At 44.4% G+C, this 14,733-nt stretch overlaps 1 protein-coding gene across 2 annotated transcripts in view; it reads left to right on the forward strand.

The window, feature by feature from the left end:
• CEP112 (centrosomal protein 112) overlaps nt 1–14,733 on the forward strand; it is a 3,147,769-nt gene that overhangs the window by 84,469 nt on the left and 3,048,567 nt on the right. The gene's annotated exons all lie outside the window — the stretch shown is intronic.

Consider the following 14,733-nt stretch of genomic DNA (forward strand, 5'->3'; position numbering starts at 1 on the left):
TGGAGTGGTAGTCTACCAAAACCACGATATATTTATACCCATCACCAAGATTTTGTAATGGTCCTATCAAATCCACAGCAACCTTTTGCCAGAGTTCACTAGGTACTTTGACTGGGACTGTTGGCACTTCCCGTGAAAATACAGCACAAGGGCATACACGGCCCCCACCCTCCAGGGCATACCTCCTAACCTGTATTGGTCCTGCTCCCTCGGGGCTCCGTTCTGCTCCGCCCGCTGTCGCGCAATGTGGGAAGCAGGATGAGAAGGTTTTATTAGTTTATGAGTTTATTAGTTTAAACAAAACGCAACGGCAGGCACCGCTCAGAGCAGCAGCCCCCAAATGACTAAGAACATTCCACAAACATACATAAACATTCTAAGAACTGTGTGAGCGCATAGTAGAGCTGCTCTTTAGGAAACATTGCTTGACAGTTTAACCTCACTAACTGATGTGACAGACAAATGCATCTACATAATAGTAAAGTACACTTGCCAATCACAACACTCTTCCAACATATCAAGAACAATGTAATTCCCCAGTCACTTTGGATTGGTAGAAGTGGATGAAACCTAGTGAACACTATATGAGTGGACGACACATGTAGTACTTCTGTACGAATGACCCATTGCAGTAGGTCTTGGTGGAACAAACGACATGTCAGTGAGTGAAGACGAGCACGTAAACCAAGTTATAATAGTGTACTCAGTAGGTGACGGCAGTACGTTTTTAAATAGCAAAGTGCACCTTGATATCAAACAGATTTTGTTATGTACAGGCCTAAGTAAGCCTAAATCTTTTTATTAAAACAAGTGTACTTGGTGTGACAAACCGTAATGGTACATTGAATTAAGTAATCATCAGAGAAATGTGCCCAAAGTATGTGCAAACATACAATACAGGGTTCCAAAATCAGGGGCGCTGGAAGCAATGTAGATGCTACTTGTAGCACAGAAGGAACTGCCTACCTTAACACCCAACAGTTAGCAGGAGTGACATTGGACTCCCACACCAATCACAGGCAAACAACAACAACTATTTCAATGTGGGGCAATCTGTAATGAAACAGGAAAAGACATCTGCCTCAAAATCTTTCCGAAAAAGAATCCTTACTTAGTCAACCAAAAGTCCTCTACATATGTTTCACCACAAAGTGTGGAGCTTCAGAAGGTGAAAAGTACTCTTATGTTGATTTATACTATTTATAATTTGGGACTGTGTTTTATAATTTCACCGCACAATTTATCAAACCTTTTTGTACTGGTTGAATGCAGTGGGTTTCATAATGTAATGTTTCTTTTATGGAGAGGATTAAGGAGAGACCTATTTCCTTGGTGGCCATAAGCAGGACTTTGGTAGGTACAATAGGTTATGCTTTAAATTTGCTTGTTTTGTGTACCTTGATTGTATTCTTGTGTGTTCGGATTGGTTAAAGGATTGGATTGTGTATGAGGTCTTCATAAGATTATGTCACTGTAACCATGAGCCAAGTATCGATATGTAAGTAAGACAATGTCATGTGTGTAACACTATATCATGCAACAGCGCCTCCATGCCCTTGGGCTGGTAGGGCACTTTACAAATCCAAACACCTAAATAAATAAAAAAATAACACATATGTCGCTCTGTTTCCTACACAGTCAATGTCATGTCACAAAGAACAGATACAGTAGTGGGGGGTTGTGAAAGGTACATATAGGCACAAAGAACACATCACTAACTTTCCTACGCGCTCACTGAGACCTCACAAGATACACATACATTGGTGGGGGTCTGTGCAAAGTGCATTAGCGACTTCCATAACACATCACTCGGTTTCCTACACAATTTGTCAGACTGCACACGGTACACAAACACTCCGGGGGGCCTCTGAGTGTTCTTCCGCAGTGTCAGAAATACATGTCGCAGGCCTGGGTAGACTGGGGTAAAAGAGTGTCTCTTCAAAGCATTTCTAAAAGAAATAGGCTGTATTTCATTCTTGGCAATGGTGGAATGGCTAAAAGTAGTGTCCTACAGTGCGTCTGCAAGCACCAGCAACCATTTCACTGGGGCCTGGTACACACAGTAGTGGAGAAAATTATGCACGTCTGTTTCTGACACCCACACCCGCTGCAGCAATAGTCTCCATTGTCCCAGTGTCATAGGTAACTTGCAGAAAAAGGTAGTATACGCACAGGCGTTTACCCAAGGACGGCAACAACCTTGTCCGGATGCAGGTAAAACAGTACTTCTTCCCTTTGTAGTGTCTTCTTTGCAGCATAGCGACATTGCGTACTCCTTAAAAGTTGCACACGCTTCCACCAATAACATTGAAGCGCTCTCCATGTCACAGTATTACTTTTTACAACCGCCCTCTGCGTACACACCGCAGCCACAAAGGTAGTTGTGCAATCCCTGTGGTTGTACGGTCCCATTTCTATAGCCGCCATCCTGAAAGTCCCCGAATGTGCCTTTGGAGCTGCAGAACGACAGCAGTGCCAACGTGACCAGCCGACCACACCTACAGTGCGCGTGGACCCTCATTTCAGGGACATGAGCCGCACTCTCCGACAGCAGCAAAGCATAGGGTACAACAATGTACGCAGTATTTTTTTAAAAGGGCAGCTTTACAAACACTTCGCTATGTCCCAGTGCACAGGCATGCATGTTTGCGAACAATGTATGGCTGCTTGCCGGGTAAGAAATGTCCACAACAATCAGGCCAAAAGGCACACTGTTGAAGTGCTGTGTAATGTGTTCATGCCTTTTTTCAGCAGCAGAGTTCGGCACACAGGTTTGCCTGCAAATACCGCTGCACCACATTTGCTCACCTACAATGCATCTGCAACTAGTATCAGCCATGTGACTGTGCCTAGGTACGCACAGTACTGGCGAAAATTATGAACTGGCCTTGGTGGCACCCACTAGCAGCAGCCATAGTCCCTATTGTCCCATTCTTAACTTTAGCCTGCATCGCTTGGAGATAGAAATGTGAATGCTAGCATGCACCACACTTAAATGAAACTGTGAGTGTTACCAAGAGCTACACTCGGATGGAATCGTGATCACTAGGCTGCCTCACATCTAGATAGGATATTGAAGATTAGCAAGTGCCACACTCAGTTGGTATAGTGAATGATAGCAAGCATTACACCTAGACATAACTGCAAGGACAGCAATAACAATTAACCACTCCACTAACAATTTCACCCCTCCGCATACACCTTTCAAACTCTAACCAAACACAACCACAAGCCTATAACACAACAATCCGCACAAACTGCACTACACTGCAACAACAAAACAAACCACACATAGACTCCCACAACAGCATATGACTACCGACTGTAAAACGCCCCAAGCTCAGCCATCGGACCCACCGGGCTGAGGCTGCCAACAGCACATCACTTGCACTCTTCCAGCTCGTCCCACTAACTCATCCCCCCTTTCCCTTTTTCAGAGCCGCCAGAGCGCCAGGGGACCACTCCGGTGGTGATAGTGTGCGGTACAAATATCCTTTAACATTAACATTGTCATTGGTAACTTCCAGCAAAAAGGGATGATAGTCACGTGCGTGTACCAGAGGACGGCGACAACCTCCTCCAAATGAAGCACACACATTCCTTCTTCCCCTTGCCTTCTGTTCTTTACAGCACATCCTCATTACGTAGTAGTTAAAAGTTCCACTCGCTTCCACCAATGACAATGAAGACCTCTCCATTTTACAATATTACTTGAGTGCAATAGGCCTCTGCGTATGCACCACGGCCACAAACGCTGTTCCGCAATCCCTGTACCTGTGCAGTTTCATTTCCTTGGACGCCATCCTCAAAGTCCCCGGATGTGTCTTTGGAAGTGAGTTCCAGTCGCGGCCGAATATCTTGCAAGCAACATAGGGGAAGGCTGTTGTAGGAGGCAAGTCTGAATAAAGGTTTTCCTTCTTTTTTTCAAATAGCTTGCACACAAACACCTTGTCTTTCAGATACTATTTACTTGTTTGTTTCCTTGTGCGGACGTTGGTTCAGTAAATTCTTCAGTGCATCCTGTAGACTGGCAAACACAGCATTACCAATGGGCAACAAATAAATGCCATTGTCTTGAGAGAATTCTGCTTTTCCACAACTAATGAGGTCATCGTTGCAGAACAACATTGCAGCACCTGACGCAAAAGTGTACATGCTTCTGTTAATGACACACCTTCCTGCCTTGGGCTCCCACCAACATCCAGGACCAGTGTCCCATACTCTTTGTGGTTTCATGGATGTGAAAAGCACCTTTGCAGTGGGAAAAGGCACTTTACTTGATTTCCAAAGCTCCTCAGTGGACGAAACAAACCTTAACAACCCACGTAACGCATTTGCATGGCGACGTAGTGGGTGGCCAAAACATCTGCTACACCAAAAGTGGGGATGTCTTTGCAAAGTGTGTGCATATCTGTAAAATGGCGCTCGTAAACAGCGGTCCACGATACGTCCACTCCTTCCAAGCCGAAAGTGGCAGCAAAATTTCTTTCCAGGGCATACTTGTTCAGATCTATCACAAAGCCATCACCAAAAGTGCAGACAATACCTTGTTGCCATGGCAGCCATCCTCACTACGCAGTGTCTAATGTATAACATTATTCGCGCCCCTTCCTATGAACCACTCTCACAGTACCTGATTGGATAATGCAAATAGTCCCATAGCCATTGGCAGCATGGTGGGAAGGGCAGCTTGTGGCACGTGCGGTGCTCATAACACCCCGATGGCTGTGCTCCAGTAAAGCAGAAGCAGTCCATCTTCCCTGTCCACTACCTTTTGGTTGCTGCTACGTCATTGGGTTCACGTAAATGGGCACACACGATTCCACCAATGGCATGGAAGAAGTTAGCCTGCAACAGTGTTTGTAGTAGACAACACTTCGTAGGCACCGTTACAAAATCAGCCTGCTACTGTGCGGTCACTGCACACCATGCACAGTACAAAACTTGCTGCAACATTGCATATCTCAGTGGATATCTACAACCAGGCTATACTTAAAGCACTGAACACCATTGCCCCCTTAAAATTGCGGAAACCCAAACCACAGCGTCACCTTAACACTTGGTTCACGCCGCAGTTAAGAGAATTACGCAAAGCTAAGAGAACAGCAGAGTCACATTGGAAAAAACATCCCACAGCATCCAATAAGACTGAGCTAACCCTAGCCTCCTCTAGTTACAAAGAAGCCATATTTATTGCTAAAAAGGACACATAACAAAAGGATTACACAAGCGGAATCCAACACAAAGGAACTCTTTAAGATTTTGAAAGAACTAGAATCCCCCATTGCCCCCATAGACAAATGCGTTACAGATGCACTATGGTGTAGTAATATTCAGAAGGCTTTATTAGATAAAATAGCTCGCCTACAATCTAAAATCAATGCAAAAAAATCCCTGCTACTTGCTGACCTGGACTACAAACAATTCCCTAACAAATCACCTACCTTTTAAATCAACTTGTAAACCTTTCAGCTTCTCACCCCTCTCAATATGGGAAGTAGAAAACATCATCAGGAAACTTAAACCTTCAAATTGCCAAGGTGATGCCTGCCCTGCCCCGATCATCAAAGCTGCTGCGCACGACCTGGCACCATTCATAACCAACCTCATCAATGCCTCCTTCAAAACTGGAGTAGTGCCTGATAACCTAAAAGATGCGTGGGTCATCCCACTCCTTAAAAAACCTACTCTTGATCCAGCCAACCCGTCTAACTATAGACCGATAACAACTGTACCTTTCTTATTAAAAATACTGGATAGAGCAGCCTATTTACAAATACAGGCCTACTTAGAATCAAACAATCTCCTAGGACTTAGGCAGTCAGGTTTCCGACCGAGACACGGTACGGAAACTTCATTAATAGATCTCACTACCCAGATCCAAATCCTGAAAGGCAATGGTAAACTTGCACTCCTCTTATTGCTTGATCTGTCAGCAGCTTTTGACCTGGTCAACCATCAAACACTCTGTCACCACTTGAAAACTGCAGCACACTTTTCAGACGCAGCCACAGCCTGGATCAGTTCCTTCTTGGCGAACAGAACCATGAGGGTCTTCTCTCCCACTGATTATGCTGAATCTTCACCAGTACCCTGTGGAGTCCCGCAAGGCTCTTGCGTGTCCCCGACACTCTATAATATATTCACAAAGCCCCTCTTTGATATCCTTGACTATCTGGGTGTCACGTATACCAATTACGCGGACGACACCCAGATACTCATTCCTATCTCGGGGAACTATGAAACAGACAGCAAAACCCTTAATGAAATCTACTCAGTAATTCAAGCATGGATGGCACATCATGGACTCTGTCTCAATGACGAAAAAACCGAGTTGATCATACTTGGCACTCACGCCAAACTCAAAAATCTCAATCCCGCATTTAAATCCTTCACCATAGATGGCAATCTCATCCCCGTGTCAAATAACACCAACACCCTTGGGGTTTACATCGATGCCACCTTATCCTTCTCTAAACAAATTAATGCAGTAGCATCATCAGCAGCTTACACCTGCAAGCTGATCACTGCATGTAGGCCGTTCATCTCCTCACCCAATTGAATTACTCTTGCTAGAGCATTAGTCCTATCCAAGATAGACTATTGTAATGCCCTTTACTTAGGCACTAGCTACAAAAATATCAACAAACTGCAAGTAATTCAAAATAATGCCATCAGAGCTGCCCTCAACATCCCCAAAAAGATGCACATCTCGGAGACCAGACGCAAACTACGTTGGCTTCCAGTCAAGCACAGAATATCCCTTAAAACTCTGGCCCTTACACATAAAGCCAGGGCCAACCTTGCACCAGCCTACCTCACCAACCAACTTACACCTCACACTTCTTCAAGACCACTTAGAGCAGCACAAGCTAACACTATGTCCATACCGAGATTTAAACTTCATAACTCGGGTGGTGCTAGCTTCCCTGTACAAGCCTCTAAATTATGGAACACAATACCTGCGCTTTTGCGAGCAGAACCTTCATTTAACCTATTTAAACATAACACGAAGTGTTGGCTTCACAACATGGACTCTATGACAGCCTAACCGCCTGTTCCCAGCATGATCGACTGTCACTGGCACACTTTTGTAATTAATGTACTTATACTAGACCATGTATATATGCATTTTGTACCCACCTGTAACTGCAATGTAACGTAACCCTTATTGACTGCTTTCAATTGCAACTGTAACCAGATCTAACTTATGCGCCCGTATGCCCCTGGGCCTGGCTGCGCTTTATAAATAAATAAATACAAATACAAATATGCTTACTTCATCCACTTTTATCCACATCAGCACCCACCGCCACCAATTAGCGGTACAAAAACCTTCTCTAAAGTATGAATACTACTGTGCTACAAGCGCCTGTGCGCACAATATGCAACACACAGCCGCCGTTACGTGCTTTAAAAGTATTCCTAATTCTTTTCCATCCCCTACCCTCAAGTGGCACTTCCGTGCCATATGCGTTCAACCTTCTTATTTATCCATATCATAACTTGTAATAGCTAAACAAGATCTGTGAGCTTTTCTGTCCACAATGCAAGTAATGTTTTCCCCACTACCCCACCGTCCACAGGCATTGTCCAAAGTATGCCACCAACAGCACCATGCAATGTGTGGTTCCACGCTACTGCAACTGTACAAAAGATCATTATCTACACAATTGTACTTAGGTGTAGGCTACACTATTGTAACAGTCTCTTCTCAAATCTACCACCTTCTACTCTCCACCCTCTTATCACGCATCTACAAAAGTAGCGCGCGACTTCGGATGGTATGTCTCCAGCACTAAAATATCTCACAAAGCTCCCAGTGCCTACGAGACCCCTCCCGCCATTGCTGTACCCTTCCTACCCGCTAGCCCAGCACCACACACAGCACACTGTAGCGCTACCCATTTTCCACTCCTGCTATCATGCGTCATGCACTCCCCATGTACTATGACCCTTGGCAACTTTCACCCTGACCCCAACTGCACATGCATTGCTCCATGACGTTGTGCTGCCTGTGCGAAACGGTACATGCGTGGCTATGTACATTGTCCATGTTGCATCTTTCTGCTGATGATGACTTCCACATTGCAACTTTCTAATGCTGATAACTTCCTTTTGTTTTCCAACATTTCGTCAAGCAAGCTTCTTAGAATGGCCTACTCATAGCAAATGCAATTGCAGCGATTTGCTGGCCTATTGTTCAACGGGGGCTATGCCGAGCACCATACGCAAATGTACGAATACCACCTCACTTCTGCCGTTCACCAAAATGAAAAATGTTCCCTGCAGCCCTTTTGTCCTCCTTACATACTTCCAATGCATAGCGACTTACAACTGCATGGCTATTTATGTTCTGCTGCCAGTGATAAAGGCCTAGCCTGCTGGGTACATGGCCTAAGGCTTACAGCCTTCGGCCATGCAGCCAACAGTCTAGGCCTTGGCCACACCCACAACACCTTCACAGAGCCATGCAGGCCACCATGTACGCATGTACCCAAATAACAAAGGCAACATAGCCTCCAGCACTACCACCCAACCAGCGCACCGCAATGCAGGGATACAATGACACGTATTCCACACTCCACTTACCGTAGCGCACACACATATGGCTGTGCTTTGCACCTCTACCCACTTGCATTAACAAAGCATTGCAAATATGGCACCCTAGGAGGAAATTTTGCACAACATTGCCCGTGTTCTGAACACTGCACTATGTACACACAAGCAATGCTGCATTGCTAACTGCAGCACTTACTAATCTGGCCAATGTACTATACAGAACCACATATACCAAGCAGTATCACCATAACGCCATCCATATGTACAGTATCCCATTACAGCAAGCACTGGACACACTGCAGCACTACTCACTGGAACATCTCTACTATGTAGGTTGTTTCACCAATCACCACACCCTTACAACCACACACAAAAGAACAAAGTGCCACCCAATTTGAACCACTGGACAGGACACACTGCAGGATTGGTCACTGAACATCTCCATGCGCACACATCTACAACTGTAGGTTGTTCCACCAATCGCCACACCCATACAACCACACAAAAAGCAACAATGCACCACCTACTGTGAAGCACTGGACATAATTTTTCAGGCACTGCACATACTTTCCTCTCCTACACCTTGTTAAACCCACCTCATACTGTGCACTATGTTCTTCAGGGCCATTCACCGCTGCATTGCACATTTCTGACACCTACCGTTGCAGCACACTGCCGTCCAAAGACAAATTTGTCCGCGCAGCCACCACCAAAATGGGACGCCAGAGCTCCGCCATATGTAGCTACTATTTTCAGTGTGCACAATCCTACGTACAAGAGGGCCAGCCGCGCACCGTGTATCTTACAACCTTGCTACACACACCACAACACTATCCTCCACCACACCATGGCCCTGTTTTCCTAGAACTTTCACGCACAGCATGCTTCTAATGTCAGTGGGCACAATTCTTCGTACAAGAGGCCCTGCTGCGCACACTACCTCTTACAGTCTTGCCAGACACAGCACAACAGTATCCTCCGACACACCATGGCAGCGTTTCCCAAAAACATTCACGCACAGCACGCTGCCCTCCAGCCAAACACCGGCCGCGTCCACTCATCGCCGACATCACGCCGTGCGGCGCACCAATGACACTTCGATCTGCGGAGCGAACCGGGAAATGGTTCCGCGAGCAGACCCAGATATCACACATTTTTTGGGAGGTTCATTTCAATACTTTGCAAAAAAACGACAGGTCCAATTTTCACCAAACACACAAAAGAACGCTTCTGGCCCAAGCCCCCGGTCTTGGCGCAAATTTGGTCAAAATCCATCCAGCCGTTCGGCCTGTAGCCGTGTGCAAAGTTTTTCCCTATTCAGTCTATGGGAAAATAAATATTTGGGACCCCCCAAATAACTTGGGACCCCCTCCCCCCCGCACATAAAACCTCTCCCAACTTGGTGAAAAAATTCAGGGCCGACCATATACTTTTTCTGCAAACTTTGGTGAGGATTCCTCCAGGGGGAGCGAAGTTATAAGGCGCCGTAAAAGTGCTCTTCCTATGAGTTTAGCAACTTAACCATAACTACACGCCCGCTACCGCGGGCCATGTAATGTACATGAACAAGTAAAGAATGGATGTTTCCACTACGTATTATAGCAGTGCTGGACTAAAGGAAAAGGCCTCATGTCCCAGTATGACAGCCAGAAAATAAAGAATCATAAAGTGAAATTCAGTAAGGTGATGTTGGAGGATCCCAGGAAACCAAGGTCGTATCAGGCTGAGGCGAGCTGACATTGGATACAAAACGTGTGAAAGAACAAGCCTCCTGTTCAAAAGATATGGACAAACCAAAGAAGACGTCAGTGGACTATTAAAAAAATAGTATTTTAATACAGCCAAAGCTCGAATTCGTGGTCTCTAGTCGCAAGGTAGGATAAAGTTGGACAAAAATGACGACCACACACCTACGCATGAGGGCAGAGCATGCTTTTACTCCCCTTAAAATTCTCTGAAACTAAGACCACTCCCAAGGACAAGTTCAAAGGCGTAATTGGCAGCAAACCACTGAGGTGATGATGGATGAGCATGCTAATTGGTGGGAAGCGAGGCTGAAGACGAGCTCATCAGCACCTGGTAGCCTGGCTTGCGTGCTGCTAATGTAAGTGGACAGGTACTGACGAGGGTAGAGAGCCAACCAATTGTAGGGGACTGCCTAATGAAGGGTCCTATAGGTTGTGTAGCCAATGGAAACTCGTACATTTAGTGACGTCCATAGTGGCCATTTTTAGGGGGAGAGCTTAGTTGCCCCACCTGGTGTTAAGCACCCGATAATTCTCATTCGTTGCCTTAGACTAGTATGGAATGAATATTTAGATGTTCCCTGAGAACCTATAATTTCTTCTCATAAGTTTTGCAGTTTGCCACGTAGGATGACGTTAGTAGATGCGTAGGTAAGCGTCACCTATGACAAGCTTTCATTATAAAAGATACTTTTTTATAAAATTGCGCTGAGAGACTTTGCAGTGCGAGATTGGATAATGTCTGTTGTATTCCCTGTTTTAGATAATTGTAAATAAAACATTTATCCTTTTTGCCAAGTTACTGAGTCGTTTTGATTTTGTGCATGAATAGATTATTTTGTGCATGAATAAAATCTGCACCCCATCCATCTCAAGTTTATCGCTACTCATCTTAAAGGGCTGGGACCACCCAGTTCACTAATAATGGAGTTTTGAATAGCTACGGGGGCTGCTCCATTGAGGCCAAGATTAATTCTTATAAGATATCTATTACCCCTGGTATTTTTTACGCCTTGGAAGTATTTCCTGAGAAGGCTTTTACATGGTTAACGAAACTCGAGGCTAAAATCTTGCGATCACTGCTTTGTCTCCATGGAGAAGTACCTGTAGAGGCTATTGGATTAGAACTGGGCCTGCAATCTTTGATTTCACAATGCTAAACATCAGTTTGTAAATTCTGGGCCAAAATTCGATATGGCAGGCCCGATGCTGGCTCATTTTTAAGCCTTACAGTTGGGCACATGAGGCGGTTTTCACATAGTGGATATGGTTAAGGGGCATGGCGAGCTTATTCCTCTGCCATTGTATAGACATCGGCTTGCCTTGTTTTCCAGAGTCTGTGGAAGCCCTATATCTGTCTACCTTTAAAAAGAAAACCAGGCCTTTTGATCGCATCCAGTCATTGGCTCACTTGCAAAGCTTTGCAAATATGCACTTTACTCCTAACAAGGAATGTTTTTAGTGAAATCCCGCGAAGCTATTTAACCAAATTTCGAACTCCTGCATTGATCTGTTTTATATATCTACGTTTTGAAATTTGACCTGTCTTAGAAAACATGGGTGGTTGGAAGGGCATTGCTTGGGAGGAGCGGCTCTGCCGACTCTGCAAAAAACAAGTGGAAACATCTCGCCATATTCTCACACAATGTAAAGCACTCAGACCATTTTATGAGAGGTTATTTTAAATTGAAGTCATACCACTCCGATCAGTTTTGGAGTATGATTTTTGGTCCAGAGTCGCTGGTGGCAACAACGGCTGCCTATCATATATGGCAATTGGCGAAAGTAAGGTTAGATGCTCCTCCAAACATTATTTTATGAAATGTTGTAAACAATGTATTTCTTAGAATATGTACGAGATCCATATACTGTTTTATGTTGCAATGTATATTGTTATAGAAAATTATAATTTCACTGTTATTATTTTAGACTTTGTAGATGCATGCACATTTCTTAAACACAGTCTAAAAGGTTGATCATGCACAACCATATGCACTTAAATAATAATACAAAAATACTACTAGATGGTTCTTCCACTCAGCAGTTTAAGCAGCATCCCTTGATTTGCCGTTTTGATGGACTCTGGATTAATTGGCATGACAAGGGTAAAAATCTGTATCTTGTATTTTGACCACAGTATGTCAGTCAATATGGTTTGTAGTGTCTTTTTCGTGTCCAGTCTGAAATCCTAATTGTATTTCCTTGAATCTTGAAATCACAAGACTTTTCTTTGGCTCTTATGTGGATAAAAATCTTATTCTGAAGGGGCTCTTAAACATGAAGTGGACAATAGATGAATTGAGCATATAGGGTGTCATTATGGGTTTGTGGGTAATTCCGGTGGAATACCAGCAAATTGACCCTACCGTTTCCGCCGCCTGATATCATGGTATTACCTATTCCAGGTGGCAGAAACGCTGGAGTACCTTAGGACTCTATGGAGGGGATTCCCACAATAACCGACACTGGTAATGCTGGTTTCGGTACTTGCTACATTTTTCTGCCGGTATGGGCCTGATTTACCGGCAGGTCAGGCCTGGAGGTAAGTCAGTGCCCCCACTGGCAAACTATGTTTTCGCGGTCCGGTAAAATTGGCAGTGCTGGAAATACTGGCAACTTTACCAGCAAATTTTCCATACCGGGGAAACTGTAATGAGGCCCATAGTGTTAGATAGCCAGAAGTTCATCATTTAGTCAGTTTCTCCATGATTGCTGGAAAAGGTTTTTTAAGGTAATGTCAGAACCACTTCTAGACATAATAGAGTGGCAACTAACCCTCAGGCATCTGGGCGCTTATCTTATGTTTACAGTTCATACTTGGTTGTACAGGTCAGTTAGGTCGTTATACATTACAGTGAAAAATAACAGTTGCAAAGTAAAGTCTATGTACAACAATAAGTGGCAACTAATAGAGATTAGTACAAATGAGCAGAAGATCTGTCCGCTAGGCGTGTCATGGTTCTTATGAATAAAGAAGGTGTGGCTTAGTGTCCTTTGTAAAAAGCCAGGTTTTTAGCTTTTTGCGAAAGGACAATAATGAAGGATCCAAACTTAGTTACGTAAGTAGGGCATTCCAGTAGTTGGCTGCCATTACGGGGAAACTCGAGCTGCCTGCTTTGTTTTTTATACCTTGGTGTGGACAGTTGCCCCAGGTAAGCTGAGCGAGTGAGTCTGGCCGGCTGGGTTTTGTCGATCAAGTTAGACAGGTAACAGGAGCCGTGTTAGATAGGCATTTGTGGTTGAGCGTTAGTACTTTGAATTTAATGCAGTCTCTACTAGTAGCCAATCCATTTTTCTTCTGAAAGTAGAAATGTGGTCAGACTTAGGGATGTTAAGTGCCACCCTGATAGCATTATTCTGAACAATTCTGAGTTTCTTAATGTTTTTGGCAGAGGATTCAGTGATCTGCATGCAGTGATAGGTTTAGCAGTGTAGGATGATGCCGAGGTGATGGCATTGACTTGCCAAGAGAGGGGAAGTGAGGAGTCGAGGTAGACTCATAATGTCTTAACTTCTTTGGCGGTCTCGATGGGGTTTCCATCCATGTTGAATGATTGTTAGGAAGGTGGGAGGCTCTTTAGTTTAGCTGGGCTGCCCATGATCCAGATCGCAGTCTTATCATCGTTAAGACACAACTCATTTTGAACCATCCAGACATGGATAGTGTGATAGATTGCGTTTACGGCTTTGGCGTCTGTGTTCTAGTCCACTGTGATATGAATTAGTATTTGGGTGTCGTCAGCATAATTTGTATATGTGACACCCAAATTGTCTAATTTATCAAACCGAGGTTTTGTGAATGCATTATTCACGGTAGGGGATACGCATGATCCCAGGGGCACTCCGCAGGTGACTGGGGTGGGGCCTGCTACCACCGTGGATGAGAAGACTCTCATTGAGCGGTTTGAGAGGAACGATTTGATTATGCTATGGCATTGTTGGAGAAGTGGCGCCCTCTGCAAAAGTGTCACACAGGTCCATATCTTTCCAGTTATGTGATGTAAAAAATGGCAAAAAACAGGCTTCCTAAACTAGGTGACTTCGTATTGAGACCAAGAATTCAAGTCCTCATCCTTGTATGCCGTTTAAAACTGAACTGTTGTGCCATGTAGTTCTCTTCACAGATGCAATGCATTTGTAGAGGTTTGCCACAATCGGTTATCTTTTGGAAATTCACCTGACTCTACCCAACCGTGGTTACAATATTCAACAGTGCATGAGGAAGTTTGTTTTTTCTCCATTGTTTGTCCTTTTTCCCCTTCCAGATTCCCGAAGCTTGATAACATTGAATGATTTTATCTATACTTAAGAAATACCTTCATCATTTCAGATAAATGGGGCACGTTTCTTTTAGAAACGAATTCTGTATTGCCTGCTTAACATGGACCAATAGTTTTTAATTCACTAACCCTCCATTCCGTGCTAG

The sequence above is a fragment of the Ambystoma mexicanum genome, chromosome 3q, assembly GCF_040938575.1.
Source record: "Ambystoma mexicanum isolate Mex_15411 chromosome 3q, UKY_AmexF1_1, whole genome shotgun sequence".
Classification (NCBI taxonomy): domain Eukaryota; kingdom Metazoa; phylum Chordata; class Amphibia; order Caudata; family Ambystomatidae; genus Ambystoma; species Ambystoma mexicanum.